Raw genomic sequence first — 14,028 nt, forward strand, 5'->3', positions numbered from 1 at the left:
ATGTTATCAACCTCTCTGATTTGTTGAATATTCAAGTTATAAGGTTGTACAAATAAAACCAACTGCATCTAATGTTGACTAGGACTAAAAGTTAGAGGATTGTGTAGGCCTACCAACACCTCTACGCCTCCTCCAACATAAACATCAAAATGCTTGAGCGCCCAAAACATACCCAAAGCTTCTTTCTTGATAACGGAATAATTTATTTGATGTACTGTTACATTTTCGAGACAAGTAACATACTGGATGGTCCATTCTATCTTTATCTGGTTGTAACAAAACATGATTTTTAAAAGGCTGATCAAACGTGGGTGCCATGAAGACTGGAGCTGTCGCCAGTAACAATTTTATGTTATCAAAAGCCCTCTGACAGATGTCTCAAACTTAATAGAGCCTTTCAACATATCAGTAAATGGAGAAACAACAGTGGAAACAAAAGCTTCTATAGTAACCAACTCAAACCCACAAAAAACCCCACATAAGATCCTTTTTGGTCGATGGAAAAGAAAAACCTTCAATAGCTGAAACTTTAGTTCAGAGAGGACATACTTACTGGACATACAACCTATTCCACCTCCTTACCCAAGTCACTGTCGCTTTGCCAAATTCACATTTTTACAGGTTGACTTGTGAGGCACTCTTCAACCATCCACTCAAACAATGTCTAAAAACACTGAAAGAACAGCACATCCCTCCAAAATTTGCCCACCAAACGAGTGACTACTGTGTTTTATGATTTATGAGTGTGTATGCATTAGGATCAATCAAGTATGGTAAAACAAACCTGAAGTTTACAAATTTCGCAAACGCGGTAACAGCTCATAACCCTCAACCTCCCAAGTAGAACGAAGAAGCTTCTCAAATATTGTGTTGGCAATAGAAAGGGACTCCATCTTTAAAGGACATGTTCAGTATTTTTTTCACTTAAAGGGATACTCCACTTTTCTTTGGAAATAGACTTATTTTATAAAAAACAAAACTGTTGAGTTTTACTGTTTTTGAATCCATTCAGCCGATCTCCGGTTCTGACGGTACCACTTTTAGCATACATTATTGAAGTGCACAAGACCATTAGCATTTCTCAAAAAAAAAAAAAAAAAAAAATTAACACTGGGTGTAGAAACACTGCCATGATCTTTAGAAGTTTTTATGCTTTGGATATTTTATAATGCTCTGTTTATTGTTTGTTTTGATGTTTTACATTTTTTATTTTATTTTATTCTTTATGTATGGATTGCTGAATCTTCTGTCTGCACAAAAAATTTACCCTCGGGTAGGCTATATACTAATAAAGACACCTTGAGCACCTTGGCAGCATTAACAATTTATATATCTAAATATATATTGTTATCGATTAATATGGGAAAAAATTATTGAGATTACTTTTTACCATATCGCCCTGCCTTACCTTCAGTTCAGACACCTGGATTTCTTGAATTAATCTTCTTTGAATATCATCATTTATGCCTCAAAATGTAAATCACAATGTGCAGAACTTTCTCAGTTTATATACTACTGTATTTGGAACCTATAGATTTATGTTAACATTTTATGAATTTGTAATTCAGCACTACCATCATCCTCTCCATTTGTTGTTAACAAACTTCCTGTTAACCTTCCATCTTTCTTTCCTGTGTCTGCATTCCCAAACACCAGTTCAAGAAAATTATTAGTTCATTTATCTAAACAGATAGATCTGGAGAAAACAGTGAAATCATCGTCCAGCTCAGTTCATTTCTTATGTAATTCTGCCAATGCAGACAGATCAATAATATTGTTGAATATTTTATAATATATTGTACAAAATATTTTTACCATGGTTGCTTGAGGTAAAAGAAGTTATAGAATGAATAAATTGCATTCACAAAATTTATAATAAAACATGACTACTTTTTTAGGATTTATGTATGTTTTATGATCAATCCCTAAAGTCATAGGAAGTGTCAATTTAAGGAAATTATTTTGAAAAGGAATTAAAGGAAAAACAAAATTTGATTATGCATGTCATAAAAGCTAAGAAGGCTAAGCATTGTTTTTAAAAAATATGCACAGTCATGTTTGCAGGCAGTAAATAAGAGATGTTTTCACACAATACAGCACAACACAATACAACACGTTTCTAAAATACTTAGAATATACCCAATACCAAACTTATGGATCATTCTGGTCATATTTACAAATGCTTAAATACAGCATGACCGAAATGAAGACCCAATGTTCCAAACCTTAAATATATTTTAAAACCTCTACTTCTGCATCAGCTGAAAAGGACTGAAAAAAATATATTAATAATATTGGTCCATAGTAACCAAATGGCAGCAATTTCATGTTTTCATTTCAGTAAACTCGGGGAGTTCTGTATACGAGACCCATTTGAACAGTGGCTGCCCTTCTTTTTTCTTTCTTTTTTTTTTTACTGCACACTTTATAAAGTAATTACTCATTTACTTTTAGATTGAACACATTCAACACTCAACCAAAAATATAGAATGGTTTACAGTAAAAGGAAACTGAATTATAAAAAACAATGGATTTCATAATGTCTACAGGTAGAACTTAAAAATGACAAATAATGAATTTTTCATGATGCCATCAATTGTTATTATTTTGACAGTTGTTCTGCAATGATTTAATATATGTTCAAGCTGGATAGAAAACCAGTGGTAGAGTTTTGACAGAATGATACAATTGAGTTGATAGAGTTAGCATAGAAAAAAGGTGTTTAGCATTTTGAAATGTGGAGTTTGTATTTATTTAACAAAATGTGGTTAGGGCCAGAAAATTAACTATTTGGCCAATTGTGGTGTAGGCTACTGTAGGTGTGTTGCTGTGCAAGCAACTGCAAGTATTGGTAGTATGAATAACTGTAATAAACCCATAGCCTTCAGATCTTTTTACTTTCATCTTTTTGTGCATTTAGCTTCTCTATGTGAATTCTTTTCCTTTCTTCTTCTTCTTTACATCGGTTATCCTTGTCGATTCTCTTCTTCTCTTCTTCTTTCAATCTCTCCATGTTTCTCTCATTTTCTATTCTATCATATTGTTCCTGGAGTGCCCGTCTTTCTGCTTCACTTTTGTTGCGCTCCTCTGCTATTCTTTTCTCCTCTCTCAATCGTTCTAATTCACTTTCTTGTTTTAGTCTTTGAAGTTGTGCCTCCAAACTCGATTTTTCATTTTCAGCTCTGGTGCGTTGCTGCTCAGCATTGTTAGCTCTTCTGCGTTCCCTAACTTCACCAGATTCACCATTTCCCATTGTCAAAGTTTTGAAGACTGAAATCTGAGAAATAGAAATGTATAGAAGTGTATTCAGCAACAATTATGAAATGTGGTCAAGATTCACAAAAAAATTTGTCATGGAAACTATGATAACTGCCGATTTTCTTAATTTAAAAACTCCACTGAAACGAGAATTGCATTTTGTTTTGTTGTAGAAATATATTGAATGCATTTAAAACGTTCAGTCTTTATCTTGCATTCGCAGGCGTACATTTTATTGTTGTCAATATAATTGTTATAAGTCAACACAAGAAACAATGCAGCATTTATGACATTTCATTTGTCCACATTTTACTGTTCCAAATCTCTCGTGAAAAGTGACCATATAATCTGAGATTGTCTCTGCAGCAAAAAAAAAATTGCATTGCATTGCAAAATCTATTATAATTACTATAGGCCTACTATATAACTATAAAATATAACTATAAAGGTTTTCATTGTCAGATTAATGCAGATTTTTTCAGGTTTTCATATTTTCAGAACAGAGAAAGTCTATAAAGTAGCATGTTGAGTTTCTTTGTAATATAAATTGCAAATCATATAATAAAATCTATTATAAAAAATCTTTTAGAGCATAAGTTCTAAATAAACTCTGTAAACAACATACCTATATTTGTTCTAGATTCCTCAGTAGTTTTTGTGTCTCAGCCCGTCCAGTTCTCATTCAGCTGCTGTGTGTAAAACTATACTAGCCAACTACACTTTTATAGAGGCTGAGGTGGGTGTGGCAATGATGTGATTGGACAGATCTGTCACGGATCAGCCAATGAGATTGCAGTGTTGTGAAGAACATGACAGGTATGTTATTTTAACATTGCAAAGAAGATGAACAAGATAATCTATTTAGTTTTTATTTGGGTCTTTAAATATATATATATATATATATATTAGGGCTGTGCAAAAGTTAATTGCGATTAATCGCATCCAAAATAAAAGTCTGTGTTTACATAATATATTTGTGTGCGCTGTATATAATTATTTTGTATATATAAATACCTATGCATGCATGTATATATTTAAGAATTATTTGCGCTTAAATTCTGTATACATTTATAAATACATAATCTATATTATATAAATATAAATATTTTATATATGAATAACACATTTTCTTAAATATATACATGCATGTGTGTGTATTTATATATACAAAATAATTATATACAGCACACACAAATATATTATGTAAACACAGACTTTTATTTTGGATGCGATTAATCGCAATTAATTTTTGCACAGCCCTAATATATATTCAAAAAATTGCCTTAAGCTTTCACTTAAACTTATGTCAAGTACTCATATTTTGAAGTTTTAGATTCCCAATAATAAGTGTAATCAAGTCAAGTCTTATTTTTATTTAGAGCGTTATACATTGCAAATAGTATCAAAGCAGCTTTACAATTCTCAGATTTTCAATTCTAAAAAAAGACAATAGTGTCATTATTCAGCTGAAGTCAGTTCAGTGTTGATTCAATTCAGTTCTCATCCAATAATATCAGTACAGTCAAATACTGCTGAATATTACGTTTCCTAGCTAAGTGAGCCAAAGTAAAGTGGCAAAAACTTGGGAGAAACATAGACTGTAGGGGAGAAGCCAGGCTCGGGTAGAATTTTGATACATGATAATACATGATACATTAGAGTGGACAGTTGTTTTTTAGAAGATAAGTGTAGGTTCCTCTGATCTTAAAGGAGTAGATCACTTTTCAAAAAACTTTTGCTGATAATTTACCCACCCCCATGTCATCCAAGATGTCCATGTCTTTCTTTCTTCAGGCGAAAAGAAATTAAGGTTTTTGATGAAAACATTCCAGGATTTTCTCCATATAATGGACTTCAATGGGAACCAAACGGTTCAAGGTCCAAAAGACAGTTTCAGTGCAAACTGTTCAAAGGGCTTTAAACATTTCCAGACTATGAATAAGGGTTTTATCAGGCGAAACAATCGCTCATTTAATAAATAAATAACAAAGTTTAAGTTTAATAAGCTCAAATGCTCACCTTGCTCTGTTCTGTGACGCACGTTTGTTGTGACTCTCCTGTTCGAACTCGTTCATCAAAATGAAAAAATCTTTTTTCAAAGTCATTTGGTTCATAAACCTTAGACAGTATAAGAAGTGGACAGAGCCATCTCATTGGAACTCCATTGAGACAAGTGAAGCCCGTTTTTGGCGATTTTTTTTTTTAGCACTTCCGTCCCTGACGCGCAGACTCAAACAGAGCTTGACAACGTAGATGTCTGGCAAACCCGTCTGTCTCCTATTGGCTGTGGCATGAGAAATCTGAATCATTGCCTTCCGAAACTTGCAGAGGCAGAGAGTGTGAGTAGGAGCTGTCCATGAGCTAGGAGCAGGAGAAACTTTTGCTATTCGGATTAATTATTTTGTCATTTTGCCACCATGTTACCCCGATTGCCCGCAAGCTTCTCATCCTGTCCATACGGTAATCTCTCTACTGTACGACAGAGAGTCGCTTGGTTATGATGCAATCGTTAGCCTACTTTTACAAAAAACTGCTTCTACGGGGCCATAACATAAGCTACAAGGTAATGGAGCATTTTATACATTGCTGTGTTTCTTTAGAAATAAATAATGGACAAATAGTCTTCTTTTTTTAATTTTTTTTTTAATTTTTATTTTTTTATTACATATTATGTACTCCGTACAAACAGTGATTACTTCAGATAATCCCACATCAACACATAATGCTTTGAATGACATAATTAGACTGGATGTAGGTTGGCAGGGAGGAGGACGGACATATACAGACGATATAGGTAGACGCTACCGAACAGGACAAAAAAAAAAGACAGTTTTACCAAGTCGGTTGGGAAAATCTACTGAAAGGATAGGTGGTGAATAGTGTGAGTAAGTGTGTGTGCGAGTATGAGTGCGAGATAACAGAGAGAGAGAGAGAGAGTAAAAGGAGAGAGGTAGGGAGAAGGGGGTTGTATGTATCAGCGTGATGATCTGAGGAAAAGGGGGGGTTCAGATGTTGAGTGTCAATGTTGTAAGGAGTGTAAATGGCACAGTTATTGCGCACAGAGTTTGAAGAAAGGTAATGAAGGGGGTCCAAGTGTCTTTGAAGGCTGATGTTTTTTTGTTTTTGAGCTGTGAGCTCTTCTGTAAGGATGTAATCTGAGATTAGGTGAATCCAGTGATTTATATTGCAAGACTCTAGATTTCCAGTTTTGAAAGACTATTTTCTTAGCAATGGTTAGGGAGACAAGTAATGGATTTTTAAATTTCTGTGGAATGGGAATAGAAGTGGTGTCTACCAGAAGACAAAGTGTGGGGGAGAGAGGGACTCTACTACAGTCCAAAATGGTAGAGAGTGTCTTTGTGACTGATGTCCATAGGGAATTGACAGGTTGACAGGACCAAGTGGCATATAAATATGTATCGGGACACCCCAAAGTGCAGTGAGGGCAGATGTCTGTGTCGGTTATTCCCATTATGAATAGTTTGCTTTGGGTGTAGTGAATCCTGTGAATGGTTTTGTATTGTACAAGTTGTAAATTGGAGTTTGAGGTCATAGAAAATATATTCTTACAAATATATAGAGTCTTCAAACGCATCAGATGTAAAGTTGTTCGCTGTCAAAGTGAAGCCAAAATGAATGGGAGTCAATGGAAATGCTAACGCAAGTGAAGTTCTGCTGCAAGATGGCAGCTCCCGCGTGACTTAAACTTCCGGTCGATGGATTACCCCCTTGTCATCATAGATATCTATATAAAGGCTAGATATGTCGTCCACGCTGCTGGCCAATGGAGGTCGACGTCTGCACCTGGCGGCCATCTTGTCACAGGCAGCTCGCTCACTCGTAACATGTGTTAATGGTACATGTACTATTTAAATGACCATAACTTGCTCAATTTTCTACCGATTTTCAAACGATTTGTTTTGTTATAAACGTCAGAGATGTAGTTATGACACTGCATACTTATGAATAAAAAGTGTATAAATAAATAATCATCCAGATAATTATAGCCACGTTAATAACGTTTGTAAGAAACCAAACCGTTTGTAAATCCGTCAAGATTTCAACGAGATAAGAGTATTTGTGACCAGATGGCCGCCGGTGATGACGATGGAAACTCCGCCGTAACACATCTAGCCTTTATATACATATCTATGCTTGTCATAAACAACGAATAGGCTCTATACACAACTTTCTTCCGCATTCTGTTGAACAGGTCGCATCGCTTCCGGTCCAGGTCTTTTGTATGTGCTTCATGAAATTTTTTGCGGTTTTACTCAAGATAACTTAAAAGGAGCGAGCAAAGATTAGCATAACCAATATCCCTCACATATGCAGATTGATATTTAAACGTTTTACATTTTTTCTTCTTCACAGTAACGTTTAGATATTTAAATGGAATAAAACGCCAATAACAAAGTGAACTAGGTAGGTTAGCTGATTACCTTAAAAATCCATAGATATCGTAGTCAGTTCTTATGGCTGTTAACACTTTCTCTGACAAGCCGATGTGATGAGACCTGTTTTCCGGTTTGGTCACGTGACGTTCCGCATAAAGCCTATTGACTCAGAAAAAGATTTGTTCATTTTGATGAACGAGTTCGAAAAGCTGACTCACAAACGTGCATCACACTACAGAGCAAGGCGACCATTTGAGCTTATAAAACTTAAACTTCGTTTTTTTTTTTTAATGAGCGATCGTTTCGCTAGATAAGACCCTTATTCATCATCTGGAATCGTTTAAAGCCCTTTGAACAGTTTGCACTGAAACCGTCTTGGACCTTGAACCGTTTGGTTCCCATTGAAGTGCATTATATGGAGAAAATCCTGGAATGTTTTCATCAAAAACCGTAATTTCTTTTCGACTGAAGAAAGAACGACATGGACATCTTGCATGACATGGGGATGAGTAAATTATCAGCAGAAGTTTTTTGAAAAGTGAAAGTCCTTTAATGTTAGAAGTTAGTATAAAATATTTTAAAACCACTTTCCTGATTTTCCACTTAGTTGATTTTGGCTAAATATTAGTTCTAAATCTCCAGCCACTACAGGGTCATGCTTAAAAAATGTGAAGCTTTGAAGACTTTGGCCCACTAGAGGGCGCCAGTTTCTCTGAAATAGACCCCTGAAAATCCTCTAGAAATGCATGCAATTCTTCAATAGTAAGACATAGCGACCCACATTGATTTTGAAACGTTCTTTTAAAGGACTGAGAGAGAAAAGCATGAATTAATATTAATATTAATAAACAAGGTATAGAAACATAAGAATATGACATTTTTGTATTATTAGTTGTAGCCTAGTACTGGTTGCAAAAATAACAAATAACAAATTATAAATTCATATTTATAATTACATATATTTATATATTACATTTTAATTATTAATTCATATATGAACAATAGTCCAGAAAGGGGGGGGGGTCAATAATTAAAATAATAATAAATGCACAAATTATATAATTAAATTACATTACTAATTAAAGACATTTATTCACATATTGAGAGTGAAAAAAGACATACATAGTTATGTTAGAGCTTTAGTTTCTCATTTTGTTGGTGACTGAAAAAAAGTCACTCAGAATATCTGAAACTCAATTTTCTCTCAGAGCTTGCTAGTTAATTTCACAAAGAAACAGCAAGAGACACTGAATTAAGTGTAATGAAATTTTGAAGTAAAAAAGTAAATGTGTGTGTGTGTGTGTGTGTGTGTGTGCATACAGTATGTGTACAGGGCGGGTCTCCTTGCTGTCAGTAGCAGATTTACAAATATAAATATTACATATCTCTGTCAGGCATAGCCAAGAGTGTGTGTCTTATGGATTATAGTGAGGATACTCCCTTGTGATTAATTGTCTCTCTCAAACACACACACACACAGGCTGCATAATAGCCCATCTTGATTCCAATAGAGTAATGTGTGTCTGAGCTAAAACATGCTGTCCTCTCTCTGTTACTGAGCTTTCTGATTACTCGACAAACACACTGCTGAAATATCAAATTTCATAGGGCAGATATCAACATGATAGTGTTCTGGCCTAATGTACCGCAGGGACAATTCTATAAATCATTTTAAAAGAAGACCATTTTTTTATACAATCTGCCATAACACAAATAGATAGATGGATGGATAGATAGACAGACAAATCTGTGAAACACAGTGTGTGTGGGACAGTGAGTGCACCCATCAGCACTTTCATGTGTATATCCCAGGCCTGTGAACGAGTCAGCGCAGGTTAATTGTACAAAGTGATGCAGATATGGCACATATTCTACGAATTTCAGGATGTTAACGGAGAGCATCGTCATTGTCACAACAGCATGTGGGTCGAGGGGATTCTTGGTAATGGTTTAGGTTTCCGAGAAAATGAAACGAGTCTAAAAGGCAGAACGCTTGAATTGGATGACAGAATATCAAAGCACCAAGCATATCATGAAGGATCTCATAAAACAACAACATGGTGTTGAGGTCGAGCCCAGACTGGAACCACATTTATTATTACTGTGGATGTCCTAAAGAAGTCTAGAATAATAACAGAATGAGGGAATGTCTCAAGCTTTAGGAATGTACAGTATGCTTAATCTACTTCTAGGAACAGACAAATTACAAGCAAAACAAAGCAGTTGCTACAAAAAAGGAATCCGTTTCTAAGAACAAAAACGCCCCTTTAGACAAGTCTGATCAAGTGTGTGTGTGTGTGTGTGTGTGTGTGTGTGCAACATGGTTGATTCAAGGATGTATCCAAGCACTCAAGGTTATTGCGTAATGTGAAAATTATGCAGATTTGTACTCAGTGTCCATGATGGATGTATTCTCACACTTCTGTTAGACTCATTGAAAGACTGTTTGCTTTCTATCTGTCATTCTGTCTATTTTTCAATCTATCATTCTATTGCTCATCGTTCATTCTGTATATTGTTCAGTCTGTTCGCCTATTTATGTCTTGCCTCTGTTGTTTTAGAGATTTTCAATGATATATTTCATGTACACTACCGGTCAAAAGTTTTAGATCATTTAATGTTTTTATAAGAAGTCTTTTCTGCTCACCAAGGCTGCATTTAAAAAAAAAAAACAGTAATATTGTGAAATATTATGACAATTTAAAATTATTGTTTTCTATTTTAATATATATTAAAATGTCATTTCTTCCTCTGAAAAAAGCTGAATTTTCATCATTACAGTCTTCAGTGTCACATGATCCTTCAGAAATCACTCTAATATGATGATTTTATGCTCAAAAAACATTCATTATTACTTTCAACGTTGAAAACAGTTTTTTTTTTCGAACACATTTTTTTTTTTCAATGAATAGAAAGTTCAAAGAACAGCATTTATTCAAAATAGAATCTTTTCTAACATTATAAATGTCTTTATTGTAACTTTTGATCAATGTAACCAAAGTCCTTTAAGGCCTATTATATAAATAGTCTCTGATGTAACTCATCCTTGATGAATAGAAGTATTCATTTCTTATTTTTCCCAAAAAATAAAAAAATAAAATAAAAATTCTTACTGACCCCAAAACTTTTTGAAGGGTAGGGTTTAATGTTACAAAAGCTTTCCATTTCAGATAAAAGCTGTCCTTTTGAACTTTCTATTCATCAAAGAATCCTGAAATTAAAATGTAAAAAACAGAACATTGATAATAATCATACATGTTTCTTGAGCAGCAAATCATCCTATTAGAATGATTTCTGAAGGATCATGTGACACTGAAGACTGGAGTAATGATGATGAAAATTCAGCTTTGATCACAGGAATAAATTACACTTTACTATATATTCACAAAGAAAACAGACGTTTTAAATTGTAATAATATTTCACAATATTATTATTATTTTTTTTTGTATTTTTTTAATCATATAAATGCAGCCTTGGGGAGCAGACGAGACTTCTTTTAAAAACATTAAAAATCTTACCGATCTAAAACTTTTGACCGGTAGTGTATGTGTACATTTTGTGTACGTTTGTCTGCTGCCCACAATAAATAAAAGAAAGCAAACAGTGTCAGATTTCAATCAGTCGTGTTCCAACATTACGGCATTGCATGTTTAATTTAGTGCGACTGTCATCCAAGTATGACACATATGGGCACAAGGAACCTGTGAAGATCAGTGATGCAGTTACTTTCCAATTTGCTTTGACCCTCTCCCTCTTTCTCCCTTTGAATGATTGTTTACTTCCACTATTGCTTAATAAATGTATCTTTCAGATTGAGACTTAATAAGATTACAGGTATATGTGTACACTGTGCAGGTATGTGTGTCCTGGTTTCTGCATGTAAAAATAGAATTACATTAGCAAGCTGGAACAGAGCTGTCACACACACACACACACTTGACACTTACGTAATCCCTCAGACTACACAACAAAGAGACACATCCCAAATCCGCTGAACCCCGCCTTATAGGAACAGAACTACACAAATAGAGAATAAATACATACCAGCTCAATTACATCAGATACAATAATGTTGCAAAATTCATGTCATCAATTTTACAATGGCAATCCTTTGTAAGGCACATTTCCCAATCACGGATGACAGTCTCGTAACAGAACAATATGCTCCCACGTTCAGGCACACACACACCTTGGCTGAGCATTCAAACTTGTGTAGTCTTGCATGTCTTATTTTTACTTCCCTTAAATTCCATCTTATTAGCAGTGTGTTCTGTCAGGCTTGGTATGAGGGATCATGGGAAATTAGCATATGAATAAAACTACATTTCCCAAAGTTTCTGAGGAGGCTTCTCTTTAAAGACACTAAATGTACGATTTTTGCATTAAAATTTCGGAAAATCACTAGACGGTGTTATATATTTTATTTAATATAATTTATTTAGGCTACTTACATTATCCCAAATGTTTCCAACAATGTTTAAATCCAGAGAAATCAGCAATTTTAAACAGTGTAACGGCACGTGTCATTGCGGCACCTATCCATGACATCATATTTTTAGAATCCATGGAAACGCCTCAGATGCTTTAATAGCCTATAATGTGTTTTATTAGGCAGATATAGTGCATTTATTGTGTTGTGGGTATGTCTACTTATTTGCGATTGTGGATGTCTTCCCATTAGTAGTCATGATTTACCATAAAACACTCTCTGTTATTCTGAATTATGTTGCAAAAGATTATATCTCTGAAAGCGTGTGTGTGTGTGTGTGTTAGAGAGAGCGTTATCACAGAAAATATGAGTCACCAGTGCTCTCCCTTCCCTGTGTGTTTCTGCATGTTGGTGCGTGTGTGTGTAAATGTACATTATCCATTCAAAGAGCTTTGATAAGGAGGAAAATGATGATTGTAAACAGACTGACATGCCTCGGTGGTTTTATGAGGTAAAAAATATATGGGTTCAGTTTTGTGTACGTGCTTCCAGTTATTTGCTTTCAGTAATCCTCTAATTCAAGGCTTTTATGGATGTGCAAAGCACAATAGCAAGGATCACAAACTGATTCTGATCTCACCTTCAAATGCCCTCTATTACACTTGTTATTCAGATTGTCTAGTTCCCTGCTGTAGTAGCTCTGATGATGAACATTAACTAATGTAACTGTAATGTGGATGCTACAGACAAGACATGTTGGATCCAAGGGCAGTAAACATTTAAAACAGGACTGAAATACCTGGAGCAAGACAAATCCAGGTACATGACTGAGAAGATGCTACAACAAACAACACTAGACAAAAAAAGAGAGAAACATTGGGTATACATACACAAAGGAAAACAAGACAACAAGGGGGAGGGGTTAATTGTCATGGGAACAACTAACAAGACACACCTGGGTAGACTAATCATCATGAAAAACTACAACATGGCACTAAACAGGAAATAACAAAAGTCCTCAGTCCCCACAAAAGACTTGGGAACACAGACTGGGATCATGACAGTTACACTGTTAAGGCCTGTTCTCACCAAGAAATTTCCACGACGCATGCGCGAGAATTGCGATCTCCTTCAACTACTTCAGTTCATTTCTCGCGCATGCGTCGTGGAAATCTCTTGAACTCTCGTCTCAGGCCTAAAAGGAACTAAAGGAATAGTCGAATAAAGTCGTTATTTATGTTTGTTTTTTCGCACAAAAAGTAGTCTCGTCGCCTGATAAGCTTATTGTTGAGCCACTGTTGTCACATGGAATATTTAAACATTTTCTTCATTGACTTTCTGGGCCGTCAAGTTTCAATCCCTTAGGCAGCCTATGTAGCAGTGATCCACCTCTCAAATTTAATCAAAAATATCTTTATTTGTGTTCCGAAGACGAACAAAGGTCTTACTGGGTTGGTACAGCATGGGGTGAGTAATTAATGACTTAATTTTCATTTTTTGGGGTGAACTAACCCTTTAAACACTCTAAATCCATGCTGTGAAAATGGTTTTGAAATTGAAGATTGTGTTACCATGGAAACAGTACATGTAAGGCATCAAAAAATATTAAATGGTGGGTATCTCCCTGTGGTTATTTTTGGTATTACGCCTCAAATCGAACTTCAAATTTGGGACACAACTTGGTTAGACACATGGCTTTGATGTGAGAGAATTATTATTATTTTTTTGTATAAAATAAAAATGTATAGTAACCTACATTTGCTTTACAGTAAGTGCTTTCACGTCAGCAATGTCTCCTATAAAAAGAGTATTCCAAATACTTTGTAATACAGTATTCTGTAATACAATAAAGTAGCCTATCATTCTTGAATTACAACCATTTAAGTTTGGATAGTGCATTTTCTATGCTCAAAACAGCTCTAGAGGATCTAGCATTATTTCAG

The 14,028-nt window shown here is 34.9% G+C and overlaps 1 protein-coding gene across 1 annotated transcript in view; it reads left to right on the forward strand.

The window, feature by feature from the left end:
* The window catches only part of klf6b (Kruppel like factor 6b), a 48,183-nt gene that overhangs the window by 27,477 nt on the left and 6,678 nt on the right, over positions 1-14,028 (forward strand). The gene's annotated exons all lie outside the window — the stretch shown is intronic.

Source organism: Pimephales promelas, chromosome 5, assembly GCF_988280905.1.
Source record: "Pimephales promelas chromosome 5, fPimPro1.hap1.1, whole genome shotgun sequence".
Classification (NCBI taxonomy): Eukaryota; Metazoa; Chordata; class Actinopteri; order Cypriniformes; family Leuciscidae; genus Pimephales; species Pimephales promelas.